The 22,786-nt window shown below is 38.3% G+C and overlaps 1 protein-coding gene across 2 annotated transcripts in view; it reads right to left on the bottom strand.

The window, feature by feature from the left end:
* Positions 1–22,786, bottom strand: part of PRSS35 (serine protease 35) — a 38,563-nt gene that overhangs the window by 7,908 nt on the left and 7,869 nt on the right. Inside the window, exons 2-3 of one of the 2 annotated variants that reach the window (XM_031057120.1) lie at positions 20,573–20,599; positions 18,057–18,604 (exon numbers count right to left, since the gene is read on the bottom strand). The gene's annotated coding sequence lies outside the window, so the exon portion shown is untranslated. The remainder of the gene's footprint in view (positions 1–18,056; positions 18,605–20,572; positions 20,600–22,786) is intronic. The other variant, XM_031057119.1, reaches the window with a different exon arrangement.

Raw genomic sequence — 22,786 nt, 5'->3', positions numbered from 1 at the left:
GCTCCACCTGGGGTGGGGGCGGCGGCAGCGGCGAGAGCCGCTCCCCCTGCCCCTCCGGAGCGCTCCTGGGCAAGGCGAGGAGCGGGGAATGGCGCTCCCACGGACCGTGGCCTGCCCGCTCCTCCCTGCCCTCACCGCTGTCTCCCAGCCCCGCTCCTCTGGAGAGCCTTGCTCCTCAGGGACCCTCCTCTGGACCCTTCCCACTCTTCTGGGCCTCAGAGGGCAGGTGAGAAGCGCCTTCCTCCTTTCCTCATCACTCTTTGTTCTTTTTTGCCTTCCTCCTTTCCCTCGGTGTCCCTGTGGTTTCTCCTCCCAAGGCAGAAAGTTTCGTGTAGTGGTCTCTCCTCCTTGGATCACCCCCTGGCACTACAACTGGGCCCTCCCCAAAGCTGTCCACTGCCGCACAGACACACGAGGTGAAAAGTCCCCTCACTAGCAGTTCTGCTAGTGCTTAACACAAGCACTTCCATTGAGTTCATCTGCTGAAAACTCATTTCATGCTAAGTGAAGGCCCATTGATTTGCCAAAACCAGCAGGAAATTTGTGGCATTGCTGGAGATCAGAATGAGATCTCCAGAGTGCTGCTTTGTGTTTTTAATCATAGGCATATCCTTCCTTTAAAAGTCTTAACTTCAAAAACTTATTGGAACCAAATTTGTAAACAGGTTGGAAATAAGGCTTTGACCAGCAAACTGCAGCCTGCAGTTTCATTTTGAAGACTGAGGCTTATTTCTTCAAAATTTAGATTTCATTTGCAGTTCTGGGTTTGTTGTTGTTTGTGCGCACAACTTAAAAACAAAGCAAAATAGTAATAATATAATAACATCTCATGTGCCAGAGAAAGTGACCTGAAGAATTACCGCTGTAATTAACAAGGCAAGAGAGAAATGCAGGCAAAGTGGTGAAGTTTTATGAACAATATATTGAGCATAAAAGTTTCCACAGTGGGTGAGACCAAGGGCTTTGCTAGACCAATATCGGGTTGCATTACTGAAGGCAGTAGTTCCCTCCAGCCTTTCACTGCCACCAATATTTCAGACTCAGAGATTTTATGAGGCAGGTGCAGTTTCTATGCAACCTTCACTAGATTTCTCTGTTGGGTTCCTGCCCATCTTCCCTTTAACCTACATGGATCTGTAGTAACTACAACTTGCTCTGGTAACAAGTTCTCCAGATCAAACATGTCTCTGTGCAAAATCTTGCCTCTTTTAGTGTCTCTTCAACCTGGCTACTGCTATCTTCATTTGATGCTCACTGGTTCTCTATCACGTACTCTGTAACTCCTCTCCCACCCTGAAGAATTCTATTCAAGTTAGCTGAGCTTTACATCAAAAATGTTCCTGTTTTCCATCCCATTGCTGATGTTCAGGGACCAGAAAAGCATCCGAAGGAAGATGCAGCCAAACACTTCTTGGCAGTGGCAAGTAGAAAACAAGGAGCAACAGCTTACTTAGGTTGGGCAGCTGTGTTGAGCTACAGCTGCAGCTAGGGAGGTTCAAACTGGTCATGGGGAAAAATTTCTTCACCAAAAGGAATATGCAACACTGGAACAAATGACCCAGGCAGGTTGTGGAATCACCATCCTTGGTGGTTTCCAACACTCAGATAAACAAAGCCACAGCTGATCTGATCTAGTGTTGGCAGTAGTCCTGCTTCAAGGGAAAGGTTGAGCTGGGTGACCTGCAGAGGTCCCTCTCAACCAATATTTCTATGGTTCTTTACCTATACAGAAGGTGCAAGCAAAATATGGATTTTTGTGGCAGCAAAAAGATATTATTTGTTTTGTTCTTGGCTGATTCCTTACTACTTACTAGTATTTTTAAAATTTATTTTAATTTTTCATCTGGTGATGATCAGGCTGATGTTCCCATAGGGCCATTTTCATAACTCCAGGACTCTCTTTCCTGAGAAGAAATGACCAGATCAGATCCTGCCATTTCATACCTGAAGGGCCCCTCTCCTCTTGTGCAGCAAGTTACATCTACACTGACCTCTGCTGCAATTTTGTCACTCAGTCATTCCCATAAACTTTCCTGCACATAATCAAGGTCATCTCATCTTTATTAACTGAAATAATAGCCTCATCAGGCTTTGTCACTGACTGCTCATCTCTTTTCCAGACCATTTATGAATATGCTGAATAGTGCAGCACAAAGCAGGTTGTTATGGGTAACCTATTGTCCCTTGAAAAGCTGATCCCCCTTATCCTGTATTTTCTTTCCTGTTTTTCAGAAAATACGGATGGTGCATGTTCATTTCTGTTTGTTGAACTCTGGGTAGTGGGATCAGTCTGCTTTTGACCCATCAGTCCCCTCCTTCCTGATTTTGGAATGTAAATTTCAAATTTAAATTATTTTAAACCATTTTTCCTTAATTCTGTGTTATGGTTTAACCCCAGCCAGTACCTAACCCCCTCACAGGTTCTCACTCACTCACTCACTCTCCCCACCACAGTGGGATAGGGAAGAGATTCAGAAAAAGTTAAGACCCACAGACTGAAATAACAACATTTTAATAAATGAAATAAAGTAGGACACTATGGGAACAATAACCATAACAATATTCCTAGTAAAAAAAACCAAACTGGAAGTAGCAAAAAAAACCCAAACCAAAACAACAAAAAAAAAAAAAACAAGGAATAAACCTCCAGAAAGACAAGTGATGTACAATACAATTGTTCACCACCCACTGGCTGAACCCAGCCAGCCCTGAGCTGTGATCTGTGCCTCCAGGCCAACTCCCCCCAGTTTATACACTGGGCATGACATTCCATGGTATGGCATATCCCTTTGGACAGTTCAGCTCAGCTGTCCTGGCCATGCTCCCTCCTGGCTTCTTGTGCCCCTCCTCACTGGCAGAGCAGGAGACACTGAAAAGTCCTTGACTCAGGGTAAGCACTGCTGAGCCACAAATAAAACATCAGTGTGTTACCAACATTGTTCTCATATGAAATCCAAAACACAGCACTGAGCCAGCTACTAGGAAGAAAATTATCTCTATCCTAGCCAAAACCAGGATGCCTGTTTCATTAATATTTTATTTTTTGTAATAACAAGATTATACAATATGGATCATTCTTCATAAATAATGAGAGATTTAAAAAAATAATAATATTAAAATTTTATTCAAAATATAGTTTGCAGAAGATGTATCTAATGTATATTTCAGAGTACTGATATATTAAAAATACACTGTATAATATACATGCTAGGGCTGTAAAAATATAATTGTTGGAAAATTTACAGCATGCTAATTTTATCCTTCAGAAGTAATTTTATCTCATCAAAAGATTGGCGAACCCTTTTGGTATTTTTACATGTTCCAAAAATAAGTTTGAGATCATATACTGACTGAAAGATGTTCTCTTGCAACTTTGAAAGAATGATACCTAAATTAAAAAAAAACAAACCCAAAAGTCAGAGAAAAAAATAAAACCAAATCTGCATTAACATCAAGAATACACTAACTTCTATCAAAATTCTTTCTGCATATCCACAAACAATATAAAGTAGAAACCCCAAGTTTTTGCCATCAGATTTGTAGCCTGGATTTGAGGGAATTCACAGAAATTTTGTATTCTTATCTTGGAGTAAATAATGCACAGAATGGGTTACAAAATGTTTCCAAGTAAGATTCTCTCAGATTTTTTTTTTTTCAGGTAGAAATCTGAGATAAGAGCTTCAGCTTTCCCTGCGGGGAACATGCACTGAGCGTGGATGTAGTGGCTGGGCAGCTGCTCCTGGAATGTCATTTGGCCCTGCGGTGCTGGATGAACATGTGGGCCTTGCACACATCCAAAAAATGTTTGATCACAGCAACAACATGCCTTGTCTGCAACCTCTTTGTACTGCATCTACCCACAAAATATTCCTTCACATGTGAACTAAGGGAAGACAGGCAGTGCAACTCAGGAAAACTGAAACAAGGTGCATGGATGTAAAAAAGAATGCAAATGCCTATAACCAAATTAAATGTTGTTGTATTACCCACAAGAAGTCAACTTTAATCTCCTCCCTTTTTTCTCTTCAGTTCTTCTTCTACTTGTGTATACATGCACCCACGTGCTTTATTCCAAAACTATTAATTACTTGGATAGTGCAGGTAACTCCCTTTTCTTCATACTTTAATTCTCAAGTTGAAGCTTGAGTACTTGTGGGTACTCTTCCAGCTCAGCTGAAAGATGTTTCCCTTCCTTTCTACTTTTCTTATCCCAGGCAGATTTTTGGTCCCAGACTATTTTTGGTGAATTTTAACACTTTTCCAATTCCCAAACTCTAAGCTTGGGGTAACTCATTGGCTCGTGATGAATGGACGTGAGATATTTCCTACTGCTTTCAGAACAAAGGGATGTGAAATACAATGGATATTTCTTACAGGATCACGAATAGTCTCCATGGTAGTGTCTCTTCTGTGGCAGCCTGTTGCCACAGAGGCCCTTTTGTTTTGTGGACCAGTGGGGTTGGTTATTGTGCTGTTCAGAGGTGCCTGTGACACAGTGCTGACCGGTTAGACTGAAACCCTGAATGAAACAGGCCTCTGTTAGAGACCCTGCCTTTGAGAACTTGAAAAAGACGCAAAAACCGCAATACATGGCGTAATTGTTTAGCAGTGCACACAATGGGGACAGAGAGGATGACAAACAGCATTGCTAGCTCTTCTGAAATGCTAGAATTCAGGAGAATTCTGCACAGACCAATGGACTATTGCAGCACAGCGAGGTATCCACTGAGGATTGGGTGTACAAAGTACTGTGGTGCCAGACACATGGAGGTTAGCAACGAATGCACTGACATCAACACAGGAACTACAGATGGCAAAAAGGAGGGATGTGAAAGTTGAGGTGTCTAATTGTGACCTGATTTTCACAATATGGGTTTAGGAGCTAGATATATGGGTAAGTAATAGACATGAAAAAAGCCTCACTTCGTAGTAGCGCAAACAGATGAAATCCCATTTCTGAGTTAAAACAGTTGTCAAGTTTGTGATCAAATCAAGCAGATGCGTGGAGCTCTGAGCAACCTGGTCCAGTGAAAGATGTCCCTGTCCACAGCAGTGAGGGTGGAACAAGATCATTTTTAAGGTCCCTTCCAACACAGGCTGTTCTATGATTTTATGTTTTTTTTCTTCAGTGAGGCAGCAAGGAAAAATAAATGTGGTTCTGCCTCAGTATATGACCCACAGGAGAGAAGCTCTTCTAACAGTGAAGAAAGTAAGTTAGTTAATAGCCCAGCCACCACCCAGCTCCTGACTTTTAGCACATTTTTATGTCCCTCTAGAGCAGCAGTTGAAAATGAACCTGGACAGGCTCACTGTTCTAACATTTGTGCACTTAGTAGGAAAGCAGAGTTGATTACCCACTCATCATCACTAAACAAACAAAACCTACAGTTCTTACCTGATGTGTATCATCCTGGAAATTATTTACACATATATATAATGTTCACTTTACACCTATATATATATGTAATGTTCACTTTACATATACATAGACACACACACACACACACACACACATATATATGTAAAGTGAACATTTTCCTCAAGGAAAATTTCCATAAGAAGAGGTACTTCTGGCGATGTGTCAGTTGGCAAATATTTTCACGCATGCAATGTGTTGGCAGGTTGCAAGCAGGTACTGTTAAGGAAAAAAAAAATCCAACCCACACCATTTTTGTGAGCCTACTACTTTGAAGGAAATAGTTTCCTCTGACTGGCATTTCCATTGCACAGCCCATCAGCAGCTTTGCTGGAAAAGCAGTGAATTACAGATGCTAATGCAGCATACCATGATATGGATAAATGACATATTGATGTGAGGAGAAAAGAAGTGCATGAACAAAGACTCTGAGAAGCTTTGGAAGAAACCCCAAATTTGCCTGGCCAAAGCTGGATATTCATCCCTTCCCCAAGCCTCTAAACTCATATAATGGAAACAGCATACCACAGAGGAAAGTTAATAGAGTGACATTGACATGTTAGATAAAATTAGATTTTAGCTACCTTCAGCATGATTGACCCAAGAGAGGGGAAAGAGAATCCGGGGAAAGATGAACTGGCAAGGGACATTGCACCTAATCTCACCATTCAAAGCAGCAGAGGGTGAGTGGCAGTGAAATGCACATCTTAAAAAGTCTGAGAAATCAGAAGAATTAACAGCAATATGTTACTGGAAATAACGTGACATTCAGCATAAAACTGAGTTCCAAACAGAGTATTCAACTTCCAAACAGAATATGGAAGCAGTATTCCCCTAGAAGTATGGACGAAGTAGGGAAACATGGAGTAACAGAAATTGCATTAAAATTTTTTTAAAAGGGGATATTGGCTTTCATTCTTGGGTATTATGGAATACAGTCTTTATTGTCAGTGTTAACTAAAGGCGACCATAAACCATTTACTGCCATTGTAAACCTGCCCAGGAGAGTAAAAGACTCATGTTTCAACTGTAGATGCATTAATTTAAAATTAATACAAACCTAAGAGGAAAAAACTCATTTAAAAAGGACCAGTTGCTAAACCATATTCCAGAATGTTATTCCATCAAAAGGTAAACTTTTTTTTAAAAATTCTTAGTAAAATGTAGGTATCAAGTCAGATCAGAAGAAAACCTGGTGACACTGTTTAAAAATTTAAAAATTAACAAGCTTGAAATACCTGGATGTTTCTGCTAAAATTATTAACAGTGTAATAACTAATAATGGTGGAAATTTTAAGGTTTCACTTTAGACTTCAAACTTAATCTTCCACTGGTATGAACATGGGCATTTTATACCTCCCAGAGCCATAATTACTAGTAGGAAAACAACATTATATTGATTGCCAAACCCCATGGTGAATATGGCATCAGGGTTGCTAGGTATGCCTTGTTGCCACCCACATAAGTGAACACTACCTTTGTGCCTCTGAAGCTGGCAGGGAAAACCAAGACCAAACAGCACCCAGGGCATGTTTTTAATGCAGCCTTCCATCTTCTGTTTTGCACCTCATGTAGCTGTCATTCATGTATTCTCACCTGTGACCACCCCTGTGTTAGGCAGGACTGGGTTATGCTGGTAGCAGTGGAGAAGTACAGCTGCAGCTAAAGAAATGGGGGATCTTTCTTGTGGGTGATACAGGAGATGGAAGTGATCACTCATAACCATCCCTCTTGGATCACAAAGCCTCTGCATATTTCAGATAGTTTTAAAGCTGTCTGTAGGTTTTCAGTTTGCTGCTGGAATCATTTCCACATGCTAACAACTCAGTAAATAGCTCAACAAGGAGAGGGAAAGCAGAAATGCCTCGCCCTCATCAGATACCCCTTCCCACGTTCTCAGTATGGATTTCTGCAGTAGCATTTGAAGAGAATCACACCTCCTGACTGTTATTCCACCTGTGCCAGTGCCCTAAGGATTTCTGGAGATCAAGAGGTTACAGGCAGAAGTAAGGTAGGCAACCTATAGATAATCAGGAATATCTATTGAGGGAAGAACATTGCCTTTTTTTTTTCCTAATAAAATTTGACCTAAATTTGAATTTTATCTTAGTAATGACATGTCTTAAGACTGTCTAGTAACCTTTCAATGTCATTCATGACACATCCAGGTTCAGGAAAGATGCATCTGCATGCAGCCAAAAAAAGATGGGTCTCTCCCAGAAGAGCAGTACTTTGACAAAGAAAAGACAGAGGAAGGAAGATACAGCATGCATATTTTTCCCCTGTGGTAGGCAAATTAAAAAAATACGTTAACATCTTTGAAAAATTAAAAAAAAAAAGACAGAAATTGGGAAATATGTTATCATTTTATTTTTCTGATATTGCTTGGGAAAACTGTAAATTTGGGCATAAGTCTGGAGGGTAATTGGAAAAACAAGAGCTGAATTAACCATGGTACAAGCTGAAGTTTTTTGGGAAAAAGTTCTGTTTCTGTTCATTCCTGCCTCACAATTCTCCAGTAGATTGCTCCAGCTATAACACAGTAGAGCATGCAATGCAAGCAGTGCAGAGCAGGATACCTCTAGCACCTGGAAGTAGGTTGAATCAGACCAATACTTTCAGAGGGATCAGCAAATCAAAAGTAGCATATTGGTTTATTTATTATCCCAGAATACCTGCACTTCTTATTTTGAATGGCTCTTTGAATTAAATGTACTAGAGAGTGCATCTTCAGTGACATCTTCAACAATTCTACAGATTGTTTGATACCAATATCATATTCATCCCTATTAATTTATTTGGTCTTCTTGCTGGTACAACTAACAAGGTAAGAGACACAAACCCAAAGCTCAAAGTAAGATAGTGAAAGGGGTTCTTTTTCACTTCACTTTGTGGCAGGTCTCAAGAGAGAAAAACAATGGTGGGGATTCAATAACCACATAGACTCCCCTCCTCTACCCATTATAATTTTTTCTTCTGATTAACTCTCTAAACCACAGTCTCCTTGCAGAGTGTAACAACGCTAAAACAAAACAGATGTGAGAAGATTGACTTTAGAATGAATTTCATGCGAGTTAAAATAAATGGAAAGTTATAGCTCCAACTTGTAATGGAAAACTGATACTCTTCAGAATTATCACTCATCCAGATACTTTTGCTCAGCCAAGATTTTTAAAGTAAAAACTACATGTGACTCAGTTACCAAATCCTCCTTAACTGTATGTTTTGTCAAAACTCCCTAAGAAGGGGTTTGCCTGCATCTTGTATTTCTATAAACCTCACCTTACTTGCAGCAGGGGCAGACATTTATATACATTCAGATTATTACCAGAAATCGTGGGACTGCTCTGTGTACAATCCTTCCCCACCACAGCAAGCATAAGCTAAGTGTCTTCACCTGTGGCTCATGGTTCCCCATTTTCTACTCATTAAGGTGCTGCTTGTTACTATGATGCCAACTCCTCTCACTGCCTGTAATATCATCCAGTGCTTTCCACACATTGTGTTGGAGTGAACACCATCAGGGTTCACCTGCTTCTGCTGTTGGCTCTCTCCATTTCACTTCAAAAGGAGCTTCTCTTTTACTTCATAAGGCCCCTTCAAATGTTTCCTTAAAGCTCTCCCTTTCTGTGACACACAAAGAATACTTATCACATTTAGGCTATGGATGAGCAGAAACCAAGCAAAACCAAGCATGCAGACTATCTTTGTTTTATTATCTCTTTGTACTCTCTATTCTGTCTATATGCCATTTACAATATATATCAGCAGATGACTGTAGAGTCCTGGTTTGAGATGGAGATTACGTAAGCAGTTATAACACAAATAATAAATTAATTTTTGCAGGATGAAATACATGTGCACATGTATTACTTCAGTTGTCACAATACAGGTTTTGGAAGAAATCTAAATATATGTAGTTGCTCCGCTTGTGCCATTACCTGTTCTGTTTTAATCACAATTTCTGTTAGCACACGGTTGCAGCAACAGCTCTGCACTTCCACTTGAAAATCCTGAGTTTAGCAATTCATGAACTGCATCTAAAAATAAATCCTCATTTGAAAACTGGCATTCAAGCTACAGTCTTCAGTTTCTGTTTAAGCATATTTAGGTAGTTCAGCAGTTTTATCTTAGAGCACAAAAGATACCTTTGTTCCAGAAAGCGTTCTATTTTTCCATGTTCAGAACTGTGATGATCTTGTTCTGTATTTCAATTATCTCTGAGCTTTAAAAAGAAGATAGCTCATTTACAGTGTATCAGCTTTGTACTTCCTTATACTTTGACAGTCAGTGCTGAGTAAAAGTAGGAAACCACCATTTGTAGTCACATGGATTAGAAAATTAACTGTAGCATGCCAGAAATGTATGGAAATAGCTGGTCCCTTGATTTCCTTTGGAAATAGATGCTGAAGAATATATGCCTAATTTAAACACTTACTACAGAACAAAATGGCTTTGCCTTCCAAGTTAATTAAGCATCCAGCCAGCAGAAAGGCCTCCCAGTTGCTAACAGCACAATAAAAGGGAGTTCTCTAGAATAATGTAAAACTCTTCCAGAGAATGAAGGTCCCAAGTTGCTTAGAACCTCCTCATTCTCATTTGTAATTCCTTGTTCCAGTTATTTGCCCCTTTTTCTCAAACCCAGGAAGATTTTACAATGTGTAGACATTTACTCCAGCCTGTGGTGGATGGTTTGAACCTCACAATGGCTGAGCAAAGTTGCAGAATTGTCAGTGACTCCATCAGCTCTTCTGCATTTTTCCTACAAGATCTGTCAAACTGCAGGGGAGGAATTAAAAAGGAAAGGCCCAGTCGGGCTGACTTGGGATTTTGCACATGACCAGAGATTTCAAGATGTCAAAATTTTCAACCAATCAATACTGTTTACTTAAGGACTAATTTGCATTGCTTCCTGGAACCTGTTAAAGGTCCAAATGGGGATGTGGCAGCTATCAATATTTAGGGGCATCTGTCCTCTGTAAACCTCATAAATGTAACAGACACTGAAGTTCATTCAGCAATTTATTCAGAGATTCCAAAATGTGTGGTTACACAGGCCTAAAACAGCATAACCACTGTTCTCCCAGCTTAACTATTCATAGATATGAAGTGTTGCTCACAATACACACATGTACTTTTGCCTTCTGCCAAATAATGCAAGCGTATACTGTCTGTAAGTATGCCAAGTGCACAACTTATTAGCTATTGGATTTATTTGAGTATCCCATGGCAAAAAAATGTATTATTTACTTACTAAAATGGGTGATGTAAAAGTAAAGAAGCAAAAGTAATGGGTCAAATTTCCAGACAAAATTCACTACAAATTATTTTCAAATTATGTGTACAAGCAGAGCCCATCAAAAATATAATTTTGTGTGCAAACTTCTTGAGTGGAAGTCATACCAGCTTCCACATAGGAAAATTCCCCCAGGGAGGTAGACTGGATTCTTAACTGGGCTCTAGAAGCCAAGATTTTTGAACAACAGTTGTTAGTGATTTAATAATACATGAATATGACTCTGAGGTTAAAAACTAAAGCACAGAAAATAAAATCCTACGGGAATAAGATATGAATAATGGGAAAATTCACTGTCTTTGAATTTTTCTTTACATTATCATGGTCATGCTTTGTTGACTTCAGCAAATTGCATTACTGCTTAGCAGCATTATTTCTTAACTCTAAAATATTCAATTAAGGTTTTCTTGAATGGAGTTAATTAGAAAAATATGATGCTATTCCCATGGTGTGATCCTGACTTCATTTTTTACTTCTTTATTCTTCCACTTGCCAGAAAGAATTGGAAACACTGCACTCAGTTCCACTGAATCAGCTCTTTTCTATAAAACATACAGAATCACGACTGGTGAGTCTCATTTATTAATTCTGGCATGAGTCTTTTTTGATATGACTACAGGAAAATTTCTCCTTATATGAAATATTCATATTTTCCTTCAACAAAAGATTTTTTTCACTTCTAATATTTCTAAGACATAATTATCAAAAGATATAATTATTAATTAGGATTGTAAATTACTAGAAGTGTGAAATACTACTGGATAAAGGTTTTAATTTGTAGAGTGGGCCAAGCTTATGTACCTCTGTTAATTTATGTAGTTTTTATTTTTCAATTCTCCTATCCAAAGAACAAATCAGTTCTGCTAATATTTGCAGAAGTCAAATTCCATTGTTTTGCAAGAAGCAAACATTACAAAACTGAAATTATTGATTAGACTTGAAGTTCTAAAAATGTCAGTTGTCTATGTAGAAATCAAGATAATTTTTAAAATCAAGGTTTTTACTAATTTTGATTCAAAACATCAATGGGCTAAAAATACTACATGGTTTAGTCATAATTCAAAAAGATGGTAATCAAATTGCAACAGTTAAAAGAACAAAGATGTATTTATTAATCCTGTTAATAGAAAATTAATTTGGTTTAGTCCAAGCCTTCTTATTCTTCTTTCATTCCTAGCACACAACAGTGAAACAGTTGGCAGAGACCTTTCTACCCATGTTGATTTTACTCCCAATTACAGTTACTAGCTAAAGCCCTAAAATCAATTTAGCTATTCTTAAATAGCTTCCTAGATCTCATATGCAGTGCTATTACACAATTGCAAAAATTAAGCTTTGTGCTTTGTAATTGTGCAGTCAATGCAATCCATCTCACAGGATGGAGACCTCACAACGGAGCCCTCCGGGCTTTCAAACTCCCTCATCACTGGCTCCTCTTTAAAGTATTTTAATTGATGAATCTCTTATTGTGTTTGATGAAAAGTCAGCAGGTTTCAGGAATTGCTGATTGATAAAGAGAGTGATCAGGTCCTTATCTATGGGCAGAATAATTTCATAAAGATCAAACGGAGATTTTCATTTCTCCTGAAGGTAGGAAAGTAGTTAGAGAAAGTCTTGTAGAGGATGATTTTTGTGGGAATGTCTCAACTGCTGTCATATGGTAGAAAAGGTGAAAAACACAGTCTAGGGCTGTCTTTACAGAAAAAAAAGGATGCTTATTTTAAATAAATAGGTGATAGACATATGCTCTATTCTGGGTATTATTTCCCAATTTGGGCATTCACAAGCTCACAGAAACAGCTGCAAGCCTCATTGTTAAGACTTCCATTCAGCCCAAAGTATCTTGTGTTCTCTGAACATGCTGGAAATCAGCTGAACAAACCCACAACCAGTAGCCCTATCATAGCACCAGGCATAGTTGCTAAGGGAGAATATATGGAGCATTGTTAATTTTTACACTGTATTGTTTATACCCATTCAATAAGAAAAAACTAATAGCAAGAATCTGCTTTTACATTTAATTGACCTAAGCTCCACACAATATAAACCCATTAAAACATATGCCAAGGAAAAATTGCCATTTGAGCTATTTGTCTCACAGCCCATTGTTATCATAGCTGTCATTTTTTCCAGTAGATTATTTAAAAATTAAATTGCACACAGATTGGCATCATGATAGTATTAGCAACGTAGAGTATGAGCCCACAGAATTTATAAAGCTAGTATGTCATAAATTGCAGTCTGCATAAAAATATTTAAATAACAGAACCAATACTATCATATGGGTTCATTAAAAAAGAATAAAATAAAATAATTAAGTGAAGCAGCATTTATTTCAAAATTAATGACCTATCTTGCCTCATTTTGTTGACTGTTTTCATAACACTTTAATGCATACAGTGTATCGATACCAGTGTAATGGAATAAGTGCTAAGAATGAGATGCTTCACTGTGGTTGTTCATTCTGGTCATTGTTCTAAGTCAACTATTTCAGTTAAACTAAACCTTCAGACCAACCTTTAACCTGATACATGTCCATTTGTTTATTGATTTCAGCTGAGACAGGACCAGGGTAAAAGTAATTGCAAATTATTTTCTTCCGTGTGTTCCAGGTATCCAATTTGGATTTCTTTCTGAGAAACTTAGATGTAAGTTACTTCAAAGCTTTCACTACCTCTGATTCAAAATGTCTGTATTTTTTACTAAGTTAATTGTCTTTCTGTGTTTTTTCTCCAGAAACTGTATTTGGCATTGGAGGAAAAAAAAGCAACTTAGTCTACAAGCTCACAATATTCTGTAGCTTTATCTACTCCATCTGTTTTAAGATGAGGTACTTTTTGTTTCTAGGAGCTATCAAAGGAAATTTAATGACTAGAGTGAAGACAAGGAGAGCTAGTAAGGCATGTCAGACAAAGGAGGAGCATTTACTTAGGCTTTTAAGGCTCAGTGCAGAGCAGTTAGGATTTTTGGCTCTGAATCTATTGAAAGCTATAGAGGGAGCCTAGAAGGATTAGCTTGAATGGCTAAAGTTACCTTTTTGGAATACTTCACACTTGCCAAACTCTCTGGGGGCTAAATTTAGAGGAGGTAAATCCCATTCTGACTGTGGTGCAATTAATCATGAGCTACTTTATTGCAACTGTCTCCTATGATGAAAATTAGAGAAGAATAATTTTTTTTCTGGATTTGGGTTGTAAGTATAATTAAAAATAATTTTAAAATGTAATTTCTTAAAAAAAACTATCAACATTTTAAGACTAGAAGATATATTAAAGAATAAATTATTTTGATCAGTTAAAAAAAGAAAATCAACCCAAACAGCAAGGTAACAAGAATTTTTTAGACTATATATCCTCTAAGTAATATTTATGTTCTTATGGGGAAATAACTATGAGTCTTGAATTAAAGGATTTAAGTCCAAAGATTTTTAGAATAAAGTCTGAAAGCTTGTGTTTTGTGGTCCTAATGCTTCCTTTGTAATTTTTTTTAGGATACTATAATAATGAAAGTTTTTGTAAATGGGGATGGTAATCCAGATCTTTATTTAAAGTGGAATCTGTTTCCAGAGTTTATCTTTTATGAGAAGATGGATCCACACTGTTTTATCACTTTCAAAATATGTATCAGAGATTGTGTCTTGAAACTAAATATCTCACAATAAATACACTTAAAATTTTATCATTATGTTTTCCCATGCCACTGCTTTACACTTCTCTGCAAGAAAAAACAGATTAAGAGGAGAAAAATTCCTGTGATTGAGAGGTGGCTGTTTACACAAATTCCTTTCTCCACAATATACATTACAAAGCAGATGGTCTTCTATACTGTCATACTCCTTAGCATACCATGCATCCAAATTAGTTGCAAGAACATTCACTTTTGAGCGGTTATATTTGCTAGCTTAGCAGACATTGCGGGTCTTCTTTCCTTTTCCTTTTCCTTTTCCTTTTCCTTTTCCTTTTCCTTTTCCTTTTCCTTTTCCTTTTTTTTTCCCTGCCTTTCTTTCCCTCTATTTATCCAATATTTCTCATGATAGGTTTATATTTCTTTTACTTCCTTGTTTTTCATTGATCTGGAATTCCAGTACAAGACAATCCTATGCACAAAAATTGTGACAGGTCTACATAATCTTCAGAATTGTAATAACCTCCAGCTGCTGAAAGAAAGACAAGCAGCAATCTTTAGTTTATAGGCCTATCCTGTCACTTCATTATTTTGGAGAATGCAAAAAATCCACATAAATGTCATTCATGTTTGACCTGCACTTACATAAATGAACAGTGTAATAAATCTGCAATACATCCTACTTCAGATTCTAGCCATGCAAAAGTGTTCTTCTTGTGACAGTCATCAACACAAAGACTTGCTCACATCTTGTCAAGTCTTTGTGCTATAACACATATAGCTGAAAACAAGACACAAAATTAGTAAGTACAGGGAATTTCATGAACTGGTATACTCCTATAGGTGTTTTACACTGTTCCTACAGCTGTGTGTAAGTATTTCTTGTCAAACTTAGACATGTAATTTCAGGTTTCAAATTAAAACAGCATTAAGTTTTGATATGATTTTGGAATACCTTCATATTTTTACTATATCTGGCTGTCAAAATCTTTTTCATAATAATAAATTATATGAAAATATAAAATATTTTAGTAATTAGGGGCAAAAGCAGAATATCATAATGTATTTCAGCATTCTGTATTTTAATGAAATAACCACAATTCTGTTAATAGCTACTGCAATTCTGGCAGAGATATCAATCATATGAAAGAAAACCCAAACTCGATAATTAACTAGACAAACGGCATCAGCAAATTAAGACCCTTTAGAGTTCTGCCAAGGAAAACTGTGACTAGTGAAATTGGATACAAGATCAATCATTGAATGCAGCAGGCTTGGCAGAAGGAAGTCAGAGTCAGAGAAAACTCATGAGTCTGGGAATATGTGCCTGAGGACATGGACAGGTTTAGTAAATAAGAACCCATGCCTGCTTGAGATGAAGAGCCAGGAAAATCCCTCTGGGCTCCTGCCTCCGAAGGAAAGAGGACTTACAGTACTAGAAATCTTTGGCATAGTGTTTAGGGTTAGTTGTTGATGGATAAGGGAAGAAGATGAATGAGAAATGAGCTTTTCTGTACAAGGTCAGCATTAACTCTGTGTGAGAAGGGAAGAGGACTGAGAAGGCTGGTGCAAAGAGTAAGTAAGGAATCAGGGAACCTGCATGCTGCATGAGGAAGAGAGCACTCCACATCCTTGTGCCTGCTTCGGCGAGGGCATCATTCCCAAACCTAACCACTGCCTTTTTCATTCATTAAAGGAAAAGTCAAATTCACTTTTAATTTACAGACAGCAGCCTTTAATATATAACCTTAGCCTTTAGCTTTTGCTACCTACTGTCAATGTAGCATTCTGCATTCTCAATAAGGATTTTTCCTAGGGAATTTTTCTGAAGTTAGATAATAAACTTTCCTGGCAATTGAGCTCATGGAGATGACATGAGGAAGCTGATGTATTAGGTCTAACTGCAGAAAACATCCAATTACATAGGGAAGACATGAGAAAGGTACCTCTAGTACCTGGACATCCCCTTTGAGCATTGTGAGGTCTTCTGTTCTTAAAAGTAGCTACAGCCCAGTGTGGAAGGAGAAGGAAGGGGAGCATTTTCCTCCCATGAGCACGAGTTTCTTGAAGATTTCTTGTCTCAGTACACTCTCACCTCTCAAACTCTTACTACATAAGCTAAATCCAAGAAAGGCCTCCCAGGACAAAGTAGGTACCACAGACAATACTTGCAGGTATGCTTATGACTAAAGTAAATTAAAAATGGTGGCCAATGTGAAGAGCTGCAAAAATACATGGCAAGTGGTATGTGACTGATACTCACTGAGTGTCCAGGTAATAAAATGGCAGATAAAATTGAGTAGAGATTACCATAAAGTGATATGTATGGGAAGAAACAATTTCAGCTTAACATATACAGTGGTATACCTAGAGTAGATAATGACCATTATGGTCTGAAATCATGCCATATAAATAGGTGCTTCTATGAAAATACCACCTCATGGCTAAACAGCTATCAAAATATACGGAATACAATTAATATCTATGTGTAGTAGAAGTAATGGATATGGAACATACGAACACTTCACAATAATTGAATGCAACAACCTAAGGCAACAATACCCACAGACATAAATGTGCACAGTTAGACTTTTTGGAACACTTTGTTTCTTTACATTTGCAGTGCTGCAAATGAGGCTGTTGATCCTGTTGTTACAGCAAAATCATGACCAAATTCAAACAGACAACAAGTGGCTTAAATTAGTCACCACTACGTGTTTCCTACACTACTGTAAAATAACAAATGTCACCAACATAAACTAATTAAGAACATGCAGTGTTTTAGAAAGCTAGATGTCAACATTACTGTAGTATTATTTACATTAAAATGGAAAATACTAAAAGGTTGGCATTAGCAGATACTGTAGTACAAATTAATTGTACAAATCCCAGGCTGGATGCCACCATACTGTGTCCTAACTGCCAAGTATAGCATATCTTCCCTACCAGTGGATCCCCTGGCCTACAGGCTGTCACCTACTGGAGGGACCCAGCACAGCTGTGGGGTGCAGAGGAAGTCAATCCCTGGATTCTTAGTGAGATAGAGCTTAGTTCTACCTCCTGGCATTGTTTTTACAGTCCTCAACTAATTACATTTTTCATTTCTTCTACAAAATTTATTACCTACCAGGTGCTGCTGTGTTCTGAAATGTTTGTGTAAGTAGCTTTACACTCATTTGTCAAATAAATTAACCTGGCATATTCTTTAATACCTTCATTTTTTCTAACTAATTGTAAATCATTCATCCTCAGACAAATTTAATCCTTAATGCTCTGCTGGATTTTAATCAAATAATAAAACTAGTGATACAGAAACTACAATAGGATTTTAAATCACTACAGATTATCTGGATAATATTACAAAGGCCATCTTGTCACATGTCCAAAGATTGGACTTACAAAATGTCTTTTTACTGACAGAGGTGGGTTGAGCATAGCTGGACACCATGTGCCCACAAAAGTCTTTCTATCATTCCCCTCCTCACCGGGACATCGGACAAAAAATACAACTAAAGGCTCTGGGGTGAAAATGAGGACAAGGGAGATCACTCAGCAATTACTGTCATGGGTAAAACCTAGGCTCAACCTAGGGACATTAGTTTATTGTCAATCTAATAAGTGTGGTATAATGAGAAATAAGAACAAATCTAAAATTCACCTTCCCTCCACCCCTACATCATCCCAGGCTCATCTTCATTTGTGAATTCCCCACCTACTCACCTCCAGCAGAACACGGGGACAGGGAATGAGAGTTTCAGACAGTTCGTCACATTTTTCTGCCAGTCCTTCCTCCTCAGGGGAGGACTCCTCACACCCTTTCCCTGCTCCAGCATGGGGTGCCTCCCACAGGAGACAGTCCCTCATGAACATCTCCAACAGGGATCCTCCCCACAGGCTGCAGTTCTTCATAAAGTGCTTCAGTGTGGGTCCCTTTCACAAGGTTCAGCCTTTAAGGGACAAACTGTCCCAGACTGGGTCCCCTTATGGGGCTAGCAAACCTCTTTCAGGGTGGGTTCCTTTCTCCATGAGGCCACAGGTCCTGCCAGGAGCCTGCTCCAGCACAGGCTTCCCACGGGGTCACAGCCTCCTTCAGGCATCCCTCTGCTCCAGGGTGAGATGCTCCATGGGATACCTGCTTCCAATGTTGATATTTGCTCCACCGTGGACCTCCACTGAGAGTCAGCTACCTCACCATGATCTGCACCACAGGCCGCAGGAGAATCTCTGATCCAGCACCCGGGAAATGTGAAATCACATACAAACTGAAACTGAACAGTGAAATTAGTTAGCTGGAGGACAAGGGTAACTACTGCAGCATATTTAGTAGATAGTTCTTCCAAACCCCTGCAAGTTGCTTACTAAGAAACAAAATCATATACATAACATAGCAAAATTATATACATAACAATGTTTTTTGAGTGTTTTTGCTTTCCATTATAGCGCTTCTTGCCTAGCTGGCTTTTCTCATGCAACATCTTTACAGACTGAAGAAACATATCTTCACAACATTTTCTACAACAACGTATTTGCTGACAAATGGAACAGCCAGTAGTAATTGCAAGATTCCTCAAGTCCACTTGAGGAAGGGTCTCTGGTAGAAGGTCAAGTTCTTTTCAGAGTAAACTACAAGCTCTTTTATCTACCTAGAATGGGTCTTTTAACACTTGTTTTCCATTTACACTGAGAACCAATTTTCAGGTTTTGACTGTTACCTCAGGGACAAGTATATGGTGCCACTACCAAGTGAAGTTATTGCTGGCATTCCACCCCTCCAGCCTTTTTGCATCACTTCTACATGCTGGTATATAGCTTTGAGTGCATCATACACAGAGCAGATAATTACTTCAGTTAGCAAAAATCCAGTGGAAAATAGTTAATTAAATTGAGCTGCTAATCTGCTTAATGCGTTGCCTCCACAAGCAGCTATAGATACAGAAGTGGGTGACTTGAGATGGCAGCACTGCCACATTTAAAAGTAAAATGCAATGTATGTATGAGTGCCAGTTAGATGACCCAAAATTTTTCTTTTCCCAAAGAACGTATGTCCAGTATGTTTGAGACAGTTTTCTACTCTCCTCCCAGTTCATAAATTACTGTGTAAGTCCTAAGTCATAAGCTGCACTGCCTTCCTGCCTTCCAAGAAAAGGTTGTTTTTTAATTGGTACACTAGTAATCACATATATGAATCAATTATTTCACTGTTTTGCTGTGCAATCTACATACATCTAAATGCTTAATTCGCAGAATCACAAAATATGCTGATGTGGAAGGGAGCCACAAGAATAACGTAGGATTTATTAAGTATATTTTTAATATACTGGCTAAATTCCCAGTTCATTATTGCTTGATGAAATAATAACAAAGTTAGAATGTGTTAGATTATTTTTTGGTATTAATTTATTTTTGCTATTAATTTAACTTTTACACAGAAATATACAGCTTATCATGACCTTAACATCATTACAGAGCAAAGCGGATGGAATATTGTAAGTTGAGCTGATTTTAAAAGTCTGCCAGTCTATGTTAATAGTCCCTCTTCTGCTAGACAAACAAAACACAAAGACAAGATTATTTCCTTTATTTAGGCCCCATCCTCTGGCAGGAGTAAATGATGATCAATGCTTCTTGGAACAAAGCTGTATCTTGAAAACTCTTATGCACTTATGGTTTTAGCCCAGCAGCTCAGCATCTAAAGACTTGGATGAATGAGGGCCAGAGCAGTCAGCATCTTGCAGGAGGGAGTTCATAGTGAAGCAGCCTCTGCAGGAGACAGCATCACTGCTTTTTAGAAATGAGCAGGCTGTTACAACACATGGTTCACTTAGCAGTGGAAAAAAAGAAAAAAGAAGCTAAATATAAAGACAGATTTAAAGTCTTCACTTCATGCAGTCGTTTAATACATCTTGAATTAAACTATGGCGTCCAGGAATCTGGATCACCATTTGAGAGAAAGTATTTCGAGATAGCAAACATATTTTCAGACGCTACAGGAAAGGCTCATCATGCTACAAATCCATATGAATGCCATCTCTAGGTGTAACGGAGAAGATTCAGGAGCTAAAACTGTGAGACACGCTGTACCTTAACTCCAAATGAAATAATAGACCTACTAAGGATCTTGGGGTGAGAAGGGAAAGGGTACTGAGAGCTACTGCAAGGCTGGCAAGAGCTGCAGAGTATTCAGTCTTATTAAGACAACTGCTAACAACTTTAGGACATAAATAAATAATACATACCATTCCAAAGCCATTGATGTCTTCATACTGTCTCTCATCAGAAATAAGTAAGAAAGAAGAAATGAGAGATTTACAGCTGTAGCATGGAGTCCACAGGCAAGATAAACGTTATATACTTCATATATAATGTTTTTCTTTTGTAAAACATGACATAGCTTCTTAAAAATACATTGCAGTAGAGCACACGAAAAAAATGTGGCCAAGGGAAAAAATCAGAAACTGAAGCCATGGTTGAGATAGAACTTGCATTTTATTTCTTTTAAACATCAATATTATATTCTAGGATGAACTGTCTCAGGACTGCTTGATTCACAAACCCCTTTAGAAATACTTGCTGGAACACAAAAAGTGCTTCCCAGCCATTAAAAAAAGTGGGTCACTGGTTTCTGCATTCAGATACATTCAAATAATGTGTCTTTTTAAACTTTAAACATGTATTATTGTATACAGCCCTCAGCAATGAACACACATGTACTTTGGTGCGTTTGAAAATAGTGGCTGAGACACAAAATGTTTGATATACTGCACATGCACTACTCATTAATTCTCCTTGACAATTTATAGGCAGAGCTTTCAGGTTATCTAAATATAAACTTGCACATAGCTTCAGAGCTTGGAGGGTTCACACCCTTTTAAAATGCAGGCAACCTTTCTTCTCCATGAATTCCCATTAGGCCTCTGTAGTACACTTGCCAAAAGGCTGAAGCTCAGCAGGTGTGGTCTTTCTGTAAATATTTCCCAGTGGAAGTTTAATATGAACCTCTCACACATATAAAAATATAATATGCAGAGAAATGTTTGCTGGATAAGGACCTCAGATTTAAAACTCAGAGGGGAAGGGACTGTGTTTACATATATACCAACTATGTGTATTTGAAAGCTGCTAAATCATTTAAAGGCATAGTTCTAGAAAAGCCACAGGCTTATTCTGGAAACCTAAGGAGATTCAGGGTACTCAACACTCAGCATAATGTTTTGCCAAATGAAAGTAAAAAAATGCAACTATGTGTTTCCAGGTAGGTGGCTTGAAGATTATTCACTTGGTCTTTACAAAACAGTTTGTAGATTAAATGTTGTGCAAATGCTATGTGTAATTGAACATAGTCTCAGTGCACCTTGGCACTGTCATGCTTGTTAGGACACAGTGATTACAGTGGTGCTTTTCTGAGAAGGAGATTACATTTCTCACAGATTCTGTTCCTGACCCAACCACAGTGTATGACCTTGTAGATAAAACTGACCATACCAACATCTGGCCTGAGAGCAACCATGTTATACTATTTGAATTATCTTTTAAAGAGAAGGTAAAATTGATATCTTGTAGTGTAAGGAAGTTACCCTCCCCCTTTCAGCTGAACAATCTGTTCAAGGCTCTGAGTCTGGACTCACTGCACATCCCACGTAGCTAATTCTTAGAACAAACAATTCCTTTGGGGTCTAAAATGCTCACTGGATTCTGACTCAGTCAGAATAAATAATTTCTAGCAGGAAAGAAATCAAATTAGCTCAGTTTTGAGGCATGATCAGAGAAGTAAAAGCAAGGCACCAGTGTAATTTCATTACAAGGAAACTGACTACAGTCAGTTACAAGAAAAGTTACAGAATGATGCTGCCTACTCAGTCACTTGCTTTATGCAAGCACTATGTGGACTATTAGCTCCTGCCTTCTGCAAAACTCCTTTCCAGTCCACCTATATTTCACTAGTTAATGCTGTATTTACATCACACAGTGGAAAAGAACTGGGGACTCTTGCACTGGAGGCAACTATTTTTTTTTTTTTTAATTCTAGTAACAAAAGGGGAAAAAAGCCTACCATCTTTAGGTGGCTGTTTAATGAGGCAAGATCTGTCACCTTATCATGGAGTAACACTATTTCATGTGATAAAGAATTCTGAAATTTCTCTTTAATATATGCTAATAGTACCACATAGAACCTTTTTTTCTTATTTCCTCATGTCCAATTCACCACCTGCAGTCTGCATTACCAAGGATAAATGGATACTAAATTTTATGCCAATGGTACCTCCACCACACTGTGATTTCTGGGAACATAGCCCACATTCATTGTGCCACAATGACTGGACTTGCTTTGGGACAGGCCTGCATTGCTAGAAGACTGTTGCCCCTCCTCATCCTCCATGCAGATGTATTTGTCAAAACCCTTAATGTTTGGATTTCTCTTAGCTTTTTTCAGTTTCTGCTAGAGCACTAAC

This window comes from Geospiza fortis, unplaced genomic scaffold, assembly GCF_000277835.1.
Source record: "Geospiza fortis unplaced genomic scaffold, GeoFor_1.0 scaffold190, whole genome shotgun sequence".
Classification (NCBI taxonomy): Eukaryota; Metazoa; Chordata; class Aves; order Passeriformes; family Thraupidae; genus Geospiza; species Geospiza fortis.
This window is presented reverse-complemented; position numbering and strand designations above follow the sequence as displayed.